The sequence below is a fragment of the Bos indicus genome, chromosome 27 (genome assembly GCF_029378745.1).
Source record: "Bos indicus isolate NIAB-ARS_2022 breed Sahiwal x Tharparkar chromosome 27, NIAB-ARS_B.indTharparkar_mat_pri_1.0, whole genome shotgun sequence".
In the NCBI taxonomy this organism is placed as follows: domain Eukaryota; kingdom Metazoa; phylum Chordata; class Mammalia; order Artiodactyla; family Bovidae; genus Bos; species Bos indicus.
The window spans coordinates 17,058,416-17,075,016 of NC_091786.1; the positions used below are offsets into that span (position 1 = coordinate 17,058,416).

A 16,601-nucleotide genomic window follows, 5' to 3' on the forward strand; every position below is an offset into this window, starting at 1 on the left:
ACTGTATATTAAACATGTTGGCTTCTTGGTATGCTTAGAATCCTTGCTTCTCAGACTTCCTTCTCCAGGGGATCTTCCGGACCCAGGGATAGAACCCTGATCTCCTGCACTGCAGGCAGGTTTTTTACTATCTGAGCCACCAGGGAAGCCCAGAAATGTGCATAATGACACCCGTATCATCAAATGAAAATGGAAAGCAATGTTCTAGAGCTTTGTTAAAAAATTCTAAGTGTTTTCCTCTCCAAAGACAATGATTTAGAGAGCAGACAATAAATTTCCAAAACTAATTTGGTGTACTGAAAATATAAGTGAGCTGTGGATCAAAAGTTTTGATTTCTACTAAAAATGAAGTATAATTCTATTAGGTTCAGTTCTCTTATCTATAAAGTGAATGGATTAGATAAAATCATTTTGAAGGTATAATTCAGATTCAAAATATCATGACACTAATAACTATATTTTCCTTTTTTAAGTTGGATTTAAAGATAGGTGAAAAACAGGTAGGAATCACTGGAAGCAAGAATGGAGATCTCACAGTGAGTTTTGGAGACCAGGGGAGAGCCTGCAACCCGTGGGTATTTTTTCTTGCCTAAACGTAAGACGCGTGGATGAATCAGAACAGAGTATCTTAATTCCTAATTTGTATTGAATATACGATCTGTGAATAGAAGCACATATACTGTTTTCTGTGTAGTTTCTGTGGTCGCTTTCTGATTGGTAGCATGTGTGGATTAGCATAAAGGGATTTCATGTTTTGAGAGCAGCAGAGACATTATCTGATTATTTAATACTTCTTTGATGCTGAAACCAGATAACAGTATCCTGGTATTTGCCACTATTCAAATCTTACCTCAAGTACTCAGTGTAATCCTCGTAATCTTAGCAAAGAGTTACAATAAAGATCAAGCTAACACCTGACAACTGTTCAACATTTCATTTGTTTTTAAAATACAAAGCAAACATTCAGATTGAATTATTGCCTTAATCCACATGGATCACTTTAGTCATGGGCAAACTAGATGAAAGTCAGCGAGACTCAGTACTATAGCTCTAAAAAGATTTTGCCACTCCAGTGTTTAATAATACAAACTCAGACTGCATACATTTTTTTTTTTTTTTTTTAATGTACAAACTTTGAAAAAAGCCACTGCTAACATGTGGACCCTTCAGTCATTCTGTAAAGGTAACTGGGAAGAATGTATCAGATACAGATTAAGTATTTGTCCTGGAGTCTCTCATTGACAGAAAAGTGAAATTCCCAAGGAGTTATTTTGACTCCACGATAGTTATTTATTTATTTTTTTTTAGCAATTATCACAGAGCTAGCTGCACTCGGCCCCAAGTAGGCCAATTAATTGTCATGACCCAGAAGGGAGCATGGAAAGGGAAATATTAGAAAGCAAACCCCTCAATTTTCACATCCTAATCACAGCAGTCTGATCTCTAGAAAGACTTTTATGAAAGCGGTTTTGTATTTCTCCAGATCCTTTCAGGCAAATAACCCCAGGGCTCTGATTTCTGCATTCATTCTCTGTAGCCACTGTGGAATGCACACAGCCTTTAACAGGCCCAAGCAGAGCTGCGCTGCCTTTTTTTTCCTTAATAAAATAAACTTTCATTTGTAAAACAAAATATAAATCTTAGAAGTGTGGAGTTTGCAGAACACCCAGATCACAGCCTTCCAACTTTCCCCCCATAATGGAGAGCTTTCCAGGGTTGTGTTCACACACCCACCTGAAACAGAAAGCAACAGTTGACTTTCCTTTGTGACACTAGGTCCTGGAGTTACTCTAATGTGCTTGGAGAATTAAAGGAGAGTAATTAGGGCCTCTTTAGTCTGTCTACTCCTGTGCGCTGGACTCATGGGACAGTGAACTGGGCCTTGAAATATAGGTCAAATAACTTTTGGATCAAAAGTATCAGGGTAACAGGACTTCCCTGGTGGTCCAGTGGTTAAGACTCCACATTCCAATGCAGGGGGTGAGGGTTCGATCCCTGGTCGGGGAGCTAAGATCCCACATGCCTCATGGCCAAAAAAAGCATAAAACAGAAGAAATATTGTGACAAACTCAATAAAGACTTTAAAAATGGTCCACATTAAAATACCATGATACTTTTTTAAAAAGATTTTTAAGTGCATCTATGAAAATAGCATATGGCAAAATGGCATATAAATTGGTTATAAAAGACAGCTGACCACCAAAGAATTGATGCTTTTGAACTGTGGTGTTGGAGAAGACTCTCGAGAGTCCCTTGGATGGCAAGGAGATCAAATCAGCCAATCATAAAGGAAATCAACCTTGAATATTCATTGGAAGGACTGAGGCTGGAGCTGAAACTCCAATACTTTGGCCACTTGATGTGAAGAACTGACTCATTTGAAAAGTCCCTGATGCTGGGAAAGATTGAAGGCAGGAGGAGAAGGAGACAACAGAGGATAAGATGGTTGGATAGCATCACTGACTCGATGAACATGAGTTTGAGCAAGCTCTGGGAGTTGGTGATGGATAGGGAAGCCTGGAGTGACTGAACTGATCCATAAGTGGATAAAGTATTGTAGAACCCAAATATTTCTAGAGAGAATGGGCTAACATGGTGACTTCCCCACTATCTTCTGGGTTTATCATAACTGTATGAGCCAAAGCTAGTGTATGAGATAATTTGTTGTGTAGATTGACATTAACTCTAGGGAAAGAAGTCTACAATTATTCCAATCTGGTTACACCTTTTCAGAGAGATCATTTTAAAGGTTCTATTGTTTTTCTTCTTTTGTTTGCTGAAAAATTGCTAGATTTAATTTTCTTTCAACATACAGATTTATAATAATCAAATAAAATGTTTTTATAATGTTATGTAGTGACTCATGATGAATTAATGATTAAATTTTTGGCAAGAGAAATAGTAAGTTAATCAGCATAGATTGACTTTTAAAAAAATCAATTAAAGCTTATATATTAACCTCGGTTAGTCCACTATGTAATAGAAATCACTGATAAATGTATATAGTACAAGGCAAAATTTACCCTCCCCCAGTAAACCAAGCTGGCCCTGAGCATATGGTTTTCCTTTTAATTATCACTTAATGGTAATTCTGGGCCTCACTTTTAAAGAGCATTGGCAACATAACTTGGCACAGAAGTTGACATATTTTGCTTATTGGCAAGTTCCCTCTAGCTTCTTTCCTGTATTATTGTGTTTCTTTAAACAAATCTGTCAATATTCACAGAATTAGATAAATTAGAATTGGAAAAATCTTCATGGATGATGGAGACTTTCCTCTGACTCAGGCCAAATTACTGTCTACAGACTTTTTTCTTATTGTTTGGCCTGGCAACACAAAGAGTAACGTATGTGATATCACTTTCCTTTTTCAATATTCATGTCTATCTAGGATTCCCTAATTAAGTTCTATTTTCAATATTTCTATTTTGCTTCTCATTACATATTTTTCCAAATTGAATCCTTTTAAAATTACACCTAATAACTTTGTTTGCTTTTTATTTTCTAGGCTTTCACATTCCACCAAAGAAACTGCATATGGTAGTGTTGTTGGGGAGCCCATTCAACAGACTTATGGAAAAATCTATGGGACCATTCTATTGCAAATTACTCAGTCGCCAGAATTCCTTTCTAGAACAAAGTGGAATAGAAATGCATAAACAGGTAAAACTTTTTTTTACCTATAAGGTGAACCACATGTATGCTATGTACATACCTATAAGAGGGTGGCGTGAGTTGTAATTGAAAAGACCAAGCCTTTACCTAGAAGAGATGCAGTTAGTGCAGTTACTCTAGAAATACTGGAAGAATGACACGCATTCTTCACAAATAAGTGCAAGTATCCTTTTCTTCTACTTCCCAGTTGAATGGTGGGGAACAAATATTAGACCTATTATGCTATGCTATGCAATGCTAGGTCACTTCGGTTGTGTCCGACTCAGTGTGACCCCATAGACAGCAGCCCACCAGACTCCCCCGTCCCTGGGATTCTCCAGGCAAGAACACTGGAGTGGGTTGCCATTTCCTTCTCCAATGCGTGAAAGTGAAAAGTGAAAGTGAAGTCGCTCAGTCGTGTCCGACTCTTAGCGACCCCATGGACTTCAGCCCACCAGGCTCCTCCGTCCATGGGATTTTCCAGGCAAGAGTACTGGACTGGGGTGCCATTGCCTTCTCCGTAGACCTATTATAGAAGAAATTTATCTTTACTTCCAAACATGCATAACTATGGTTGTCCCCCTGCAGCCCTGAGGCTAAATATACAATTTATTTTGGGAAAGAAGAGCAAAGGTACATTAAAAATTTTAACGTGTTTTTTTTTTCCTAAAAATGAAATCCATTACTATGGCCACATCCATCCAGTTTTCTGTTAGGATATTCCTGCTCTTCTGTAGAAATAGTCATCAGTGTCTGAGAAGGAGAAGATGAGGGCATTTCTCTGAGATGTAATTTTGTTTTCTGCGAGCTGTGCTATTGTGGCTCCAGTTTACCTTACCACCTCAGGTCCGTCTTCAGGATCTATCACCTTTAAAGGAGACAAGCTGAATAAGATGGGGTCCTTGTGCTCAAGAATTTTATGCCTCATTAAGGGAAATAAGACAGACACAGACAAATCTATAAACTTCGGGAATAAGGCAGTGTGTGACAAGTGCCAGGTGAACAGAGCAAAGGAGGTATATGCCTCAGGCAGGGGAGACAGAGTCTTACTGAATTTATTTTCACTTAAGTTATACTCCAAGCACTCTAGCTGTATAACATGGGGAGAAAATACATGATCAAGGAAGATCTCTAAGGCTGGATGATTTAACAGACCCTTTAAAAGAATTAGCAGAAAATGCATTTTGGTTCACAGCAATAGCTGTATAGAGAAATTAAGTTTTCCTAGTTTTTCTATATTTGATTTTGTATGCTCCAGAATAGATGAGTTTTCTTTTGACTTTCACTTTGATTTTCTTGTCTATTCTTTTCACTCCTGCTGACTCTTCAAACACTGCTTCGTTCTGATTCACAAGGCCTCTGGGTCACCTCACAGAAAGACTGGCGTTCACGGCAGCATCAAGTCACTGACTTCCCTCAAAGGAGAAGCAGCAAGCTGGCGTGGGACTACGGACCCTGGGGGTGAGATTTGTGACCCTGGGATTCCCAGAGTCATAAAATTCTTATTTGGGGAATACTACGTAGCTATTTCAAGAGCAGGCCAAGTTCTTTCTAGGAGTTGTAATACACAGCATTGCTTTTTCCGTGAGAAAGTAAGCTAAGCCCCTCAGGGATGCTGTGGGAATAAGAGCCACAGTGTTGTAACTAATCTGCTTTAAAAGTTGAATTCTTAGAAGATGCATTTTACAATTTTTAAGTCATATTATTTTCACAGTTGAAGCACTCAGGGTAAAGGGCCATCCAGGGTATTTTGAAAAGATGATACACTGTATTTTGTCAGAACATTTTTTCCCTATGATTTCATAGCCTCTCCTTCATGGAAGGGGAAAAAAAAATGTTTCTTTTTCTCCTCCTTCTCTTGCTCTTGTAACTGTTCTCAGAATTCTTAGGGAGAGAAAAGAGTTTAAAGATGCTCCAACAATTTGCTGGTCTATAGTTAGATTTTGTTTTTCCTATTTAAAGTGTACAGTACTTTGTAACCGGACTGATATCTGGGCTGGTTGCCCAGTGGAAATTTCAGAAACAGAGGACAGTGTGTCTCTGTACGTTGTTTCAAATAACTCTCCTTGCTTCTTTAGGGAGATATAATAGGCATTCACATTAGGCCAGAAGGTTATTAGATCTCCATGAGGCTCCATCCGGCTACATGCCATGAATATTATTCTGTCAACACAAACGTCATTAGAATCTGCTAAAATTGAATTACTCTTAGCAGCTTTACAGCTGTCTCACAACATTTGACAACTACCAAGAAATGCATCTTGGCATCAATGAGAATTCTTCACTAGGCCGATTTATATCTAAGAACAGTGGGAAATGAAGGGGAATAATGGTATCACTGTTTCAATGTATAATGTTTACAAAATCAGTACTGAGTTTTCCTCTCACAGGCTGGGATTGATTTTCCCACCCCCCTTATCCCGGTACCTTTATAGCCCTGGTGACTATAAATAAGTTGCAGGAAAATGACTTCTCTCCTGTTTCACGATGCTTTTCTTATCTGACTGCCACAGCTGTCACATATCCACATGCTCTTATTTAAGATGTCTGTATCTGGAAACATTACTGCTTCTGTTCTTCAGTAGCTGAAGAACATTATGATAGTATTTTGTGAATTTAATTCATTTCTTCTCTTTTGCTTTACTACACTTTTAATGTCTAGTTCTCTCTATGATCTTTAGTCTCCTCCATAGGTTCCTCTGTCTACAGTTAATATTTATCCCAGAGAGAAACTCAATTCCAGATTTTTAAAAAGAATCTTTGAGTCTGAGCTTCACATCTTGCTCTTAGATTTCAGCATTCCTAAGGTGAACCTACAAATAATGCTGATCCTTTTCATTAGTAATAAATCTTCAAGGTCAGTGTGAAGAGTTTCATAATACCCAGAATTAAACAACATTTCTATATGTTCTTCTCCATGCTATTCTGTTTGCTTTCTTTAAAGTGAGATGCCCTTAAAATGCACATAGGAAGTGAAATATTGCATAGGATAAAGCACAACAGTATCCATTTGAAAGCCAGTAGGGTTAAAGATTTTGCATGCTGTTGAATTCTGTATACTTATATTTCCTTGCAAACTTACTGCAATTCAATTTCTCTTCAATTAATATTATTTATTCCGTCTAGGGTTCTTGTCAAAGGTATACACCTCGAGATTAGATAAAATGGAATGCAAAGAATCACATAGGAGACATGAAGTCAGTATTTTACAGTATTTTGTTCAAGTGCTAGAGGATCTACATCAGTACAGATTTCATTAAATACTCTTGTCTAATATATGTAATCAACTCTGCTCTCATAATTTAAAAAATGTGACTCTTGGATATGTAGCATACTTTGATAACATTCTCAGGTAAATTAAAATCATTTTTAATATCATTTTATCTTGTTACTGAGTCTTTGAAGTAAAAAGTCGATTTGTCACAAGAATCAGGGCAGACTACAGGTGGAGTTTATGGAAACAGAAGAACTTTACATGGAGCACTGCAAAATTTCTGCTTCACAAAATTTCCCCCTAAATCATTGTGTGAGAAATAGACCAGTTATTAAGTAAATGATAAATATTGGGAGAGGGTCAAAGTTATTGCAGAAAGAAAATACCCAAAGTCATGGTGAAAAACACTGCAGATCTTCTAATGGGCAAAAATGCATTATGAAATTATTTCCCACAATGCTCAAAGATTGCAAAAAAGAGCCCACAGTGCCAGGAAGAAAGAAACAGAGAGCCCAGCCATTATTTTGAGTGTTTGATCAAACTAGACACTCAATTGGCATAGTTTTAGCCAAAGTCCTCCCACTTTCTCTACTGTAGAACTATTTTTAAACAGCATAAAAGTATGATCAAGTGTCTTTCAAACTATATAATTTCTGGTATTACTAGAGAAGACCCTGTTAATTTTAGAGGAAGATGATGGATTAGTTCTGAAAGTGAGGAAGTAATCAAAGGAACTGGCATCTGGATTGGAGTGTCAGAGAACAAAAGTTTTCTTTTGTTGAAGGGAGGACTCTTGCTTTACAGGTAATGAGAGAGATGACAGAAATGGAGGGAAAAAGGTGAGAAGAACCAAATTCAATCAGATTTCATACTAGAGGTTAATTGGAAGCTACTAAAAGGTCTACACTAAAACAAGAGAAAGGAAGTATAAAAAGATGGTTTTTATAGGACAAATGAAAAATATGGAGCACTGAGAAGTTTTTTGAAATAGATGTATTCGCGTCAGAATGATGTTAGAACATACTGCATACTCTGTTTACTCTTAAGAGATATATTCTAAGGTTAAAAATGCTGAGGAACCTTAAAATTATCTCAGTTTCTTTGCCTTCGTAGTAATTTAATTATTGTACTGTTTAAGATCCAAGAGTTGAAATAATATAGAAAAAAAGATATATGCATACAAAATTTTAAAAATGCATACAAATTTAAAACCATGTAATGTTAAAGAGTTGAAAATATCAAATAAAAATGTAATTTTACAAGATATATTTTCTAGCTCTCTCCATCCAAAAACAATAATATTCCTTGTGGAAATCAGCACTCCTCACACCCAGTTTTCATTTTCTAATTATTATTCACACTGAAGGAATCAGAGACACTTAGGAAATGGCCAATTCTAAAGGAAGAAGCAAAGAAGTGGAAGGGAATGGTGATTGCCAAAGCTTTAACACCATGAGTGCCCTCCATATTCTGAGAAGGAAGGTATTCAAGGATGAACAGATTGTGTTAAAAGGACACAGTTGCCAGCCTAGAGTGACTCCTCCTGATCCAAATTGGGAGCATTCAAACACCAATAATAGTAACTATAATTCACTGGAATCCATTACATAAATATACATCATTGAGTTAATAGTAAGGCTAAGGAAAGAGACTATAAATCAAACAAACTCATTGATCACCTGTGGAGATGACGAATATACAAATTCCTTACTTTTGAAAACTGGTAATTAAAAGATGAGAACAATTCAGGAGACTATGTTTGATCCTGGCCCAGGAAGATCCTACACGCCACGGAACAGCTAACTACTGAGCCTGTGCTCTGGAGCCCGGGAGCCACAACTCCTGAACCCACGTGCCACAGCTACTGAAGTCTGAATGCTCCAGAGTCTGTACTCCACAACAAAAGAAGCTATCACACTTCAAAGCCTGAACACTATGACTAAGAGAATAGCCCCTACTAATCACAACTAGAGAAAAGCCCTCAAAACAATGAAGATCCAGGACAGTCCAAAAAAAGATGAGAACAAGATATAATATCTTGTTTTTTCAACAAGAACTATAGATTCGAGGGTTTTTAAAAAGTGGCCCTAGTTGATAAACTTTTTTTTTTTAACTTATTTATAGGATAATAATAAAAAAAAAGTAGAAAATCACTGCTAATCTTAAATGAAACAGCTAAGGGAAGAAACTTCAATGGTTGTAAACATTTTTGAGGAAATGCTGGTAAACAAAATATTCACATAATGTTGAGTATCTCCCCACAGATTATTTGTTAATTGAAAAAGAGAAAACATACCTTTGTGGTGAAAGATCTGATTAATGGAATTAATCTAGTGGCACTACTTACTTTGTGAACAACACAGACATTCTGTAAATTAAATGCAACAAGAAATACTGATTTTTCCATGAACTGTTTTTCACAAAAGTGTTTAACTTGTGACTAACCATGACATTAGTTTTAAATTTCAGCTTATAGAAAATATAGGTGATAGAGAAATATAAATTATGTGATGAAAACACACCCAGACAAATGCAGAATGTAAAACATTCTATAGGACATCTGGTCTGATATCTTAAAGAAGTTAATAGCAGGGGCAGAAATAAAAAGTGGTAAAAACTACTTGACTTAGGAAGACTTAGAGACACAACAAATGTATTGAGTGCCTTATGATTGAATCCTCATGAATAGATATGTGGGCGAATTGGAATGTAGACCGAGACTGGGTATCTGATTTTATTAGGGAATTATTGTTGATGTTAGATATAATCATGCTACTGTGATCATATGGAGAGCATTTCTTCTCACACTAAAGAATTTAGGGGAAAGAATAATGATATATATAAATTATTTTAAGTGTTATAGTCAAAAAGGTAAGTGTAAGCAATGATACAAGTATAAATTTATATAGAGAGTATAGATTGGGCTTCCCAGGTGGCTCAGTAGACAAGAATCTGCCTGCAATGCAGGAGATGCAGGTTCCATGCTGGTTTGGGAAGATGATCTGGAGAAGGAAATGGCAACCCACTGCAGTATTCTTGCTAGGAGAATCTTCATGGACTGAGGAGCCTGGTGGGCTACAGTCCCTGGGGTTGCAAGAGAGTCGGACATGACTTAGTGACTAAAACAATACAGATAAAACCTATAGGTTAACAGAAAAGGCAAAATGTTTACAGTTGTTAAATCTGGATGGTAAGTATATAAGTCTCCTTTGTGGTATTCTTTCTATTTTTCTTTATATTTTAAAACTGTCACAATAAAATAGTTTTTATTTTTAAAGAATATTTGTTGTTCCGTCTCTGTCATGTCCGACTCTTTGCAACCCCATGGACTGTAGGATGCCAGGCTTCCCTGTCCTTCTGTATCTCCAGAGTTTGCTCAAACTCATATCCATTGAGTCAATGATGCCATATTTAAAGAATATGTATACTTATAAAGCCCTGGAAGTTACAATAAAAGGTACAGTACCTCCATTCTCTTAAAGCCCTTGCATTAGAGATTCAAATAGCCTGCTTCTAGGATTCTAGATAAAGCTATGGGGAAATCAATAGCTTTAAAGGGAGCTCTGAAGGAGAAAAATCGTATGATATCCCGATATGAAGAGTCTAAAAAGAAATGACTCAAATGAACTTATTTACAAAACAGAAATGGACTCACAGACTTAGAGAATGAACTTATGGTCATCAGGGAAGAAGAGATAGGGAGTTTGGGATCGACATGTACACACTGCTATATTTAAAGTGGATAACCAACAAGGACCTACTATATAGCACAGGGAACTCTGCTCGATGTTATGTGGCAGCCTGGGTCAAAGGGGAGTTTGGATACATGTGTATGTATGGCTGAGTCCCTTTGCTGACCACCTGAAACTATCTCGACACTGTTAGTCAGCTATCAGATCAGATCAGATCAGTCGCTCAGTCGTGTCCGACTCTTCGCGACCCCATGAATCGCAGCTTGCCAGGCCTCCCTGTCCATCACCAATTCCCGGAGTTCACTCAGACTCACGTCCATCGAGTCAGTGATGCCATCCAGCCATCTCATCCTCTGTCGTCCCCTTCTCCTCCTGCCCCCAATCCCTCCCAGCATCAGAGTCTTTTCTAATGAGTCAACTCTTTGCATGAGGTGGCCAAAGTACTGGAGTTTCAGCTTTAGCATCATTCCTTCCAAAGAAATCCCAGGGCTGATCTCCTTCAAAATGGACCGGTTGGATCTCCTTGCAGTCCAAGGCTCCAATGTAAAAGTTTAAAAAAATAAAGGGAGCTCTGCTATTGGAAACACTGGAATGCATACCTGTAAAATGGATAGTATGTAACTGTTTCAACACTGCCTGGAGAATTCTTGACCCTGGAGGTTCTCTGGGTGTAGTTTAAGAGTGGCATGGCCCCAAATGGGCCTGTACCCACTCCCTGAGCCTTTCTGGAGCCAAGCTGTCCCGGTGCAAGTCCTCCAGGCCAGTACACGTCTGAGATCCCAGCTCCCAATCCAGATACTCCTAAACCAAGGGAAATGAACTAACAGTTTCAGAATTTGCTTTTGCTTCCAGGAGAGCTGGAGGAGAGGTCCCAAAGATGTCATCGCCAGGCTACCCAGTGCCCCCAAATCAGAATTCCCTGGAATGTCAGGTCAGTCAGATTCTTCAACTCAGTAACACTTGGCTAGTCTGCAAATACCCCGTCACTGGGAAAATACAGGACAGAAAGGGTCCTGTCCATAAACTTCCACCTCAAGTCCAAGCATTATAAATTAATTGTCCTTTCAACAGCCTCTTTTTAACTATTCCAGTCTTATGACTGATTCTCTGCTTCCTAGGTCTTTGAATGGTAATTTCCGTGAGAGCCAATTATTTTATGCAGAAACATGTTTTTCACTAGTAAGGAAATTCTTTTTATCTTACTGAAGTTGGAACATAATAGTTTAGACATTTCCGTTCTCTAAAACATAAAACATCTAGTGCATGGCTGTTACCTGAAGCACTAAATCAAAGTACTCTTCTAAGGTAGGATGTATTAGGCCTTAGAAAACTCACGAGGTCAGAAAGTACTTACTAACCTCCTACAGCCTGAAAAGGAAAGTGTGGGGCCACTTAAGGGACATGTCAGTATTAGCCTGACTGCATGTCTGCAGAGAGTTACAAATATTTAGGGGAGAGAAGGTAATTAAGAAATAAGCTAAGGAAGCATATTTTCTTATTTTTCTAAGTATTTCCTAAATGACCCAAATCAGGTAACAAATACTTCACCTTCCACTCAGGTCATTTCCTGGGTGAATATGACCATTTCACTTACACTTTTTTTTTTTTTTTTAATGAATCAATGCATCTTTCAGGTGTATATTAGTCTCATAAAATGGATATTTGGATATTTTATACAGCAAGGCCTTGTGGTCTTGTAGTTTTGTGTAAAAGGTGTGTTAATATGTGTGTGTGTGTGCATATATTGAAAATTCCACAGATTCCTGATTTTCACAAACAGGCAGTATACTCCTAATCTTCTTGAAATTTATGGTGAAGTTCAGTAGAATGAACTATGTCTCCATAACTGGCTGAATCTTAGCTATCATGAAAAAGGAGTCTAGTCAAGTGGTAGAGGAGGAAGAGGGTCTCACTTTGGTGCAGAGAGCTGCCTTCAGCTTTAGAGATCACTGGTCATTTTACCATTGGGAAAACAAATGGAAAGGCAGGGTTCATCTCAGCATTGTGAAGAAGTAAGCAAGATACTCATCTACAGGGGAATCTGGGTTCCTAAGCTGTGGACTAGGGGCATCGACTCTGATGGAAATAACACACAATCCCTGAGGATATGACAGTAGTCTTTCATCAAGAGGATTCACTGTCCTAGTATTATTTAAATAGGCTTTTTATGTAATGTGACAGACTCAAAGGCCCAGTAGAGCTACTAAAACTGACTTCTCCTAATGAAAATGTATTGGTTTAAAGCAAGGTTGTTCAACCCCAGCACTACTGACATTTGGGACCAGAAGTTGTTTGTTGTGGGTTCTGTCCTGTGCATTATGGGAGGTTTATCAGCATCCCTGGCCTCTACCCCACAGCTGCTGATGGCACACCATCAGTTACAACGACCAAAGAGATCTGCAGACACTGCAAACTGTCCCCTCTGGGGGAAAATGCTCCCAGTGGAGCATCACTGCACTAGGAATTCAAATCTATACGCTGATACCATGTATTATAGCTACTTTGGGGAAGTGAATACTTAGTATAGTCCACATCCTTAAGAAGATCCTGACTCATTCATTAAAAAAAAAAAAATGTCTATGTATTTGGCTGTGCTGGGTTTTAGATGTGGCATGTGGGATCTTTAGCTACAGCATGTGAAGTCTTTGTGACAGCATGTGGGATCTAGTTCCCTGACCATGGATCGAACCCAGGCCCCCTGCACTGGGAGCATGGAGTCTTAGCTATTGGACCACCAGGGAAATCCTTGACTCATTCATTCACTCAGCAAATATTATACTGTTGATATGTCTCTTCTAGGAAGAGTGAATAGCATGTTCCGAGGCCCTGGGGAAGGACAAGGCCTGGGTATTAGAGGAAAGTTCAAGGTATCAGACCAGTTGGTATTAGACCAAATTCTTTCTTGAATTTATCCTTAAAAGACTAATTTTGCTCATATAGAGTTTATGTTTGGTTTCGTCAACACCTTAGGTCTGAAAGTTAAAACAATGGTTGTCATTTTTGATAATGGTATATATACATATACTTTCTGGGATCTTTTATTCTTAAATATCATGAGTAAAAATGTGTGTCATATTTAGTCACTAAAAAAAAAAACTGAATAAACTGTCAAGTTTTAGGTATGTGGGTATATCTATCAAGAAGTAAAATCTGACTCTTCTAGGCCAAAGAAGTTGAATTTGAAATATATAATTTGAAAGGCAACATGTAATGACTAGGCAATCCATTTTCTACTAAACATTGATATATATATATATATATATATATAATTTGAAATATATGTGTATATATAATTTGAAATATATGTGTATATATATGTAAATATATATCTATATATCAGTGTTTGGTAGTTCATATTTATCAAAGCTTCTAGGCAATCTCTATTCAGTATCCAGTGTGATAATTTCTGAACAAAAACATTTGACTCTGCCCACTCCCCCATTAAAATGCGTTCATGGATCTGTACTGACAGTGGGATACAAACAGATCTAAGCATGATCCATGGATTTACCACCGTAGCTACATCCCAGACCACATGTGCTCTCCCTCCTCGCTCTAGCTGTCCAGACTCCGTTTGACCAAGACTTGCCCCGGGGTCTGCACACAATGTTTTATCTGTCTGGAAGGTACTACTCTCCTGTTCTCACATACTTAGTTCCTGCTCATTCTTTAGCTCTCAGTTGAGCTCTCTTTGCCTCCAAGGTCTTTTCCCTGACCACTCTGGCTACATCAGTCTCGCTGATACATACTCTTGAGTACCTTTATCTTTTTGTCATACCATTGTTCATATCTGGAGTTTTTCAGATCTACCATGTGATTAGCAATGTATCTTTCTTCCCCACCAGAGCACACACACACACAGTACTTTCTTGCATATAGAGCCCGTGTCCAATTGGTTCACCATTATACCCAGCATCCAGCGTGGCATACATAAGACCTTCATAAATCCCTGTTGAATGAATGAATGATAAACCCTCCCAGCTCCTTAAACACACTGTGCTACTATGTGCTCCACACTTACGCCCTGAGTGCGTGCCTTGCTTCCTTCTTTTAGGTCTGCAGCCATCTCCCCCAAGGAAGTTGTGGTGGTGGCGATGGTTCACAGATGCAGGGTTTGTGCTGGGTGGAAAGTTACGTCACGCAATTCCTATGGGCTAGGAAGGAGAGAAACCTCTGAGTCTCCTAAAACCTCATGTTGTTAGAAACAAATTTTTTTTCTGAGCCTGCTTCTTTTATGGTTTATTCCAATTTCGATACATTCAGATTCCCCTATATCTCATTCAGGGTAAATTTAAAATTCTGTATCTGACCCAGTCTACAACCTTGCTACAATGTACTGAATGTTTGTCTATCAGAAATGTACATGTTGAAATCCTAACCTCCCGACCTTAAGGTATTAGGAGGTGGGGGCATTGGGAGGTGGTGAGGTCATGAGGGTAGAGTCTCCATAAATGGGGTTAGTGCCCTTAAAAACAAAAACGAGAGCTCCACCACCTTTCCACCATGGAAGGTTACAGCGTGAAGACGGCCATCCACAATCTGGGAAGGGTCCTCACTAGATACCAAATTCATCAGTGTTTTCATTGTGCACTTACCAGCTTACAGAACTGTGAGAAACTGTGTATGGCATTTTTGCCACAGCAATCCAAAATGAACCAAGAAACTTGTATGATATACATAATCTTTCATCCCTTCAAGTCATTAAAATTAAGCTCAGTGGCTTTGGGGTGGGTGGCTAAAAATCATCTAAAGATTAAAAAAATTTTTTTTTTCAGTTGGTTTTGTATTTTCGGTAATAAAGGTTTCTGAGAAGCTTTTCATTGCTAGTGAAAGTCTCTGAGTTGTGTCCGACTCTTTGTGACCCCATGAACTATATAGTCCATAGAATTCTCCAGGCTAGAATACTCGAGTGGGTAGCCTTTCCCTTTCTCCAGGGGATCTTCCCAACTCAGGGATCGAATCCAGGTCTCCTGCGTTGTAGGCGGATTTTTTACCAGCTGAGCCACCAGGAAAGCCCAAGAATACTGGAGTGGGTAGCCTATCCCTGCTCTAGCAGATCTTCCTGGCCCAGGAATTGAACCAGGGTCTCCTGCATTGCAGGTGGATTCTTTACCAGCTGAGCTACCAGGGAAGCCCTTTTCATTGCTAAGCACAAATCAAAAATCTTTAATTCTTTTAGTGAAGAGACTGTTAAAAATCTCAATTGTACTAGAAGAGCCACTGCAGTGAAAAACATTCTGAAATATACTTCGTTTTGATGTTACTTATTTTGATGCCTTTTTAATCTGTATATGCAATGTGTATCTCCCAGAATTTCTTATAATAAATCTGACACTGACTAACCATGTAGTTGCTAACTTTGTTCTAGATGCATCAATAATTATAAGTAAAAAAAAAAAAAAAAAAACAGTTCTGAGTAATTGTGTAATACACATGAATCCATCATACCACTTGGAAAAACTGTCAATGGAAATTTCATTTGTAGGGGTTTGGGTGACTGCATAAAGTGTCTACTTTTTAAATAAATAGTACTGTTTTGGGAAGAGTTTTTCACACAGTGTCTAGAATGTCCCATAAGGAGGTAGAGAGATAGGAGTTGGTATGAGCTCCTTTGAGATTCTGTCACTAGATGGAAGAGCTTGTACTGTCCACATCATAATTCCTAAATCCCTCCCTGCGCCTTCTTCCCTTGAGTCTTAGAGTGGCTGTTCAGAGTCATTATGGATGAGTGAGGGTCACCTCCTGCTAAAATGCTGATTTAAGGCTCTGCTTCTGTTTCTGCTGCTGTTTAAAGGCTCCTTGCCCCACTCCTTGCCTCCTTCCACTATGACAAAATGGGGACTTTTAGGTCTAGTCCAAGAGTATAAGTAACGATCAGGATAACTATTCTTCAGATTTAGAATTCCTAAAGTACCTAGTGAGAACTTCATGAGAAACAAAATTATTCTTGTTTATAAATACAATTAAAATCAATCTTATTGAGTATCTAACTGTGTACATCTATAAGAGGGTATTTAATAAGATACCCTCAAGATGATTTT

At 38.2% G+C, this 16,601-nt stretch overlaps 1 long non-coding RNA gene across 4 annotated transcripts in view; it reads right to left on the reverse strand.

Annotated features, from left to right (window-relative positions):
* LOC139180227 (uncharacterized) overlaps positions 1-16,601 on the reverse strand; it is a 478,513-nt gene that overhangs the window by 3,968 nt on the left and 457,944 nt on the right. For all 4 annotated transcript variants that reach the window (XR_011564557.1, XR_011564556.1, XR_011564555.1 and 1 more), the window contains one exon: positions 14,582-14,714. This is a non-coding gene — a long non-coding RNA (uncharacterized lncRNA). The remainder of the gene's footprint in view (positions 1-14,581; positions 14,715-16,601) is intronic.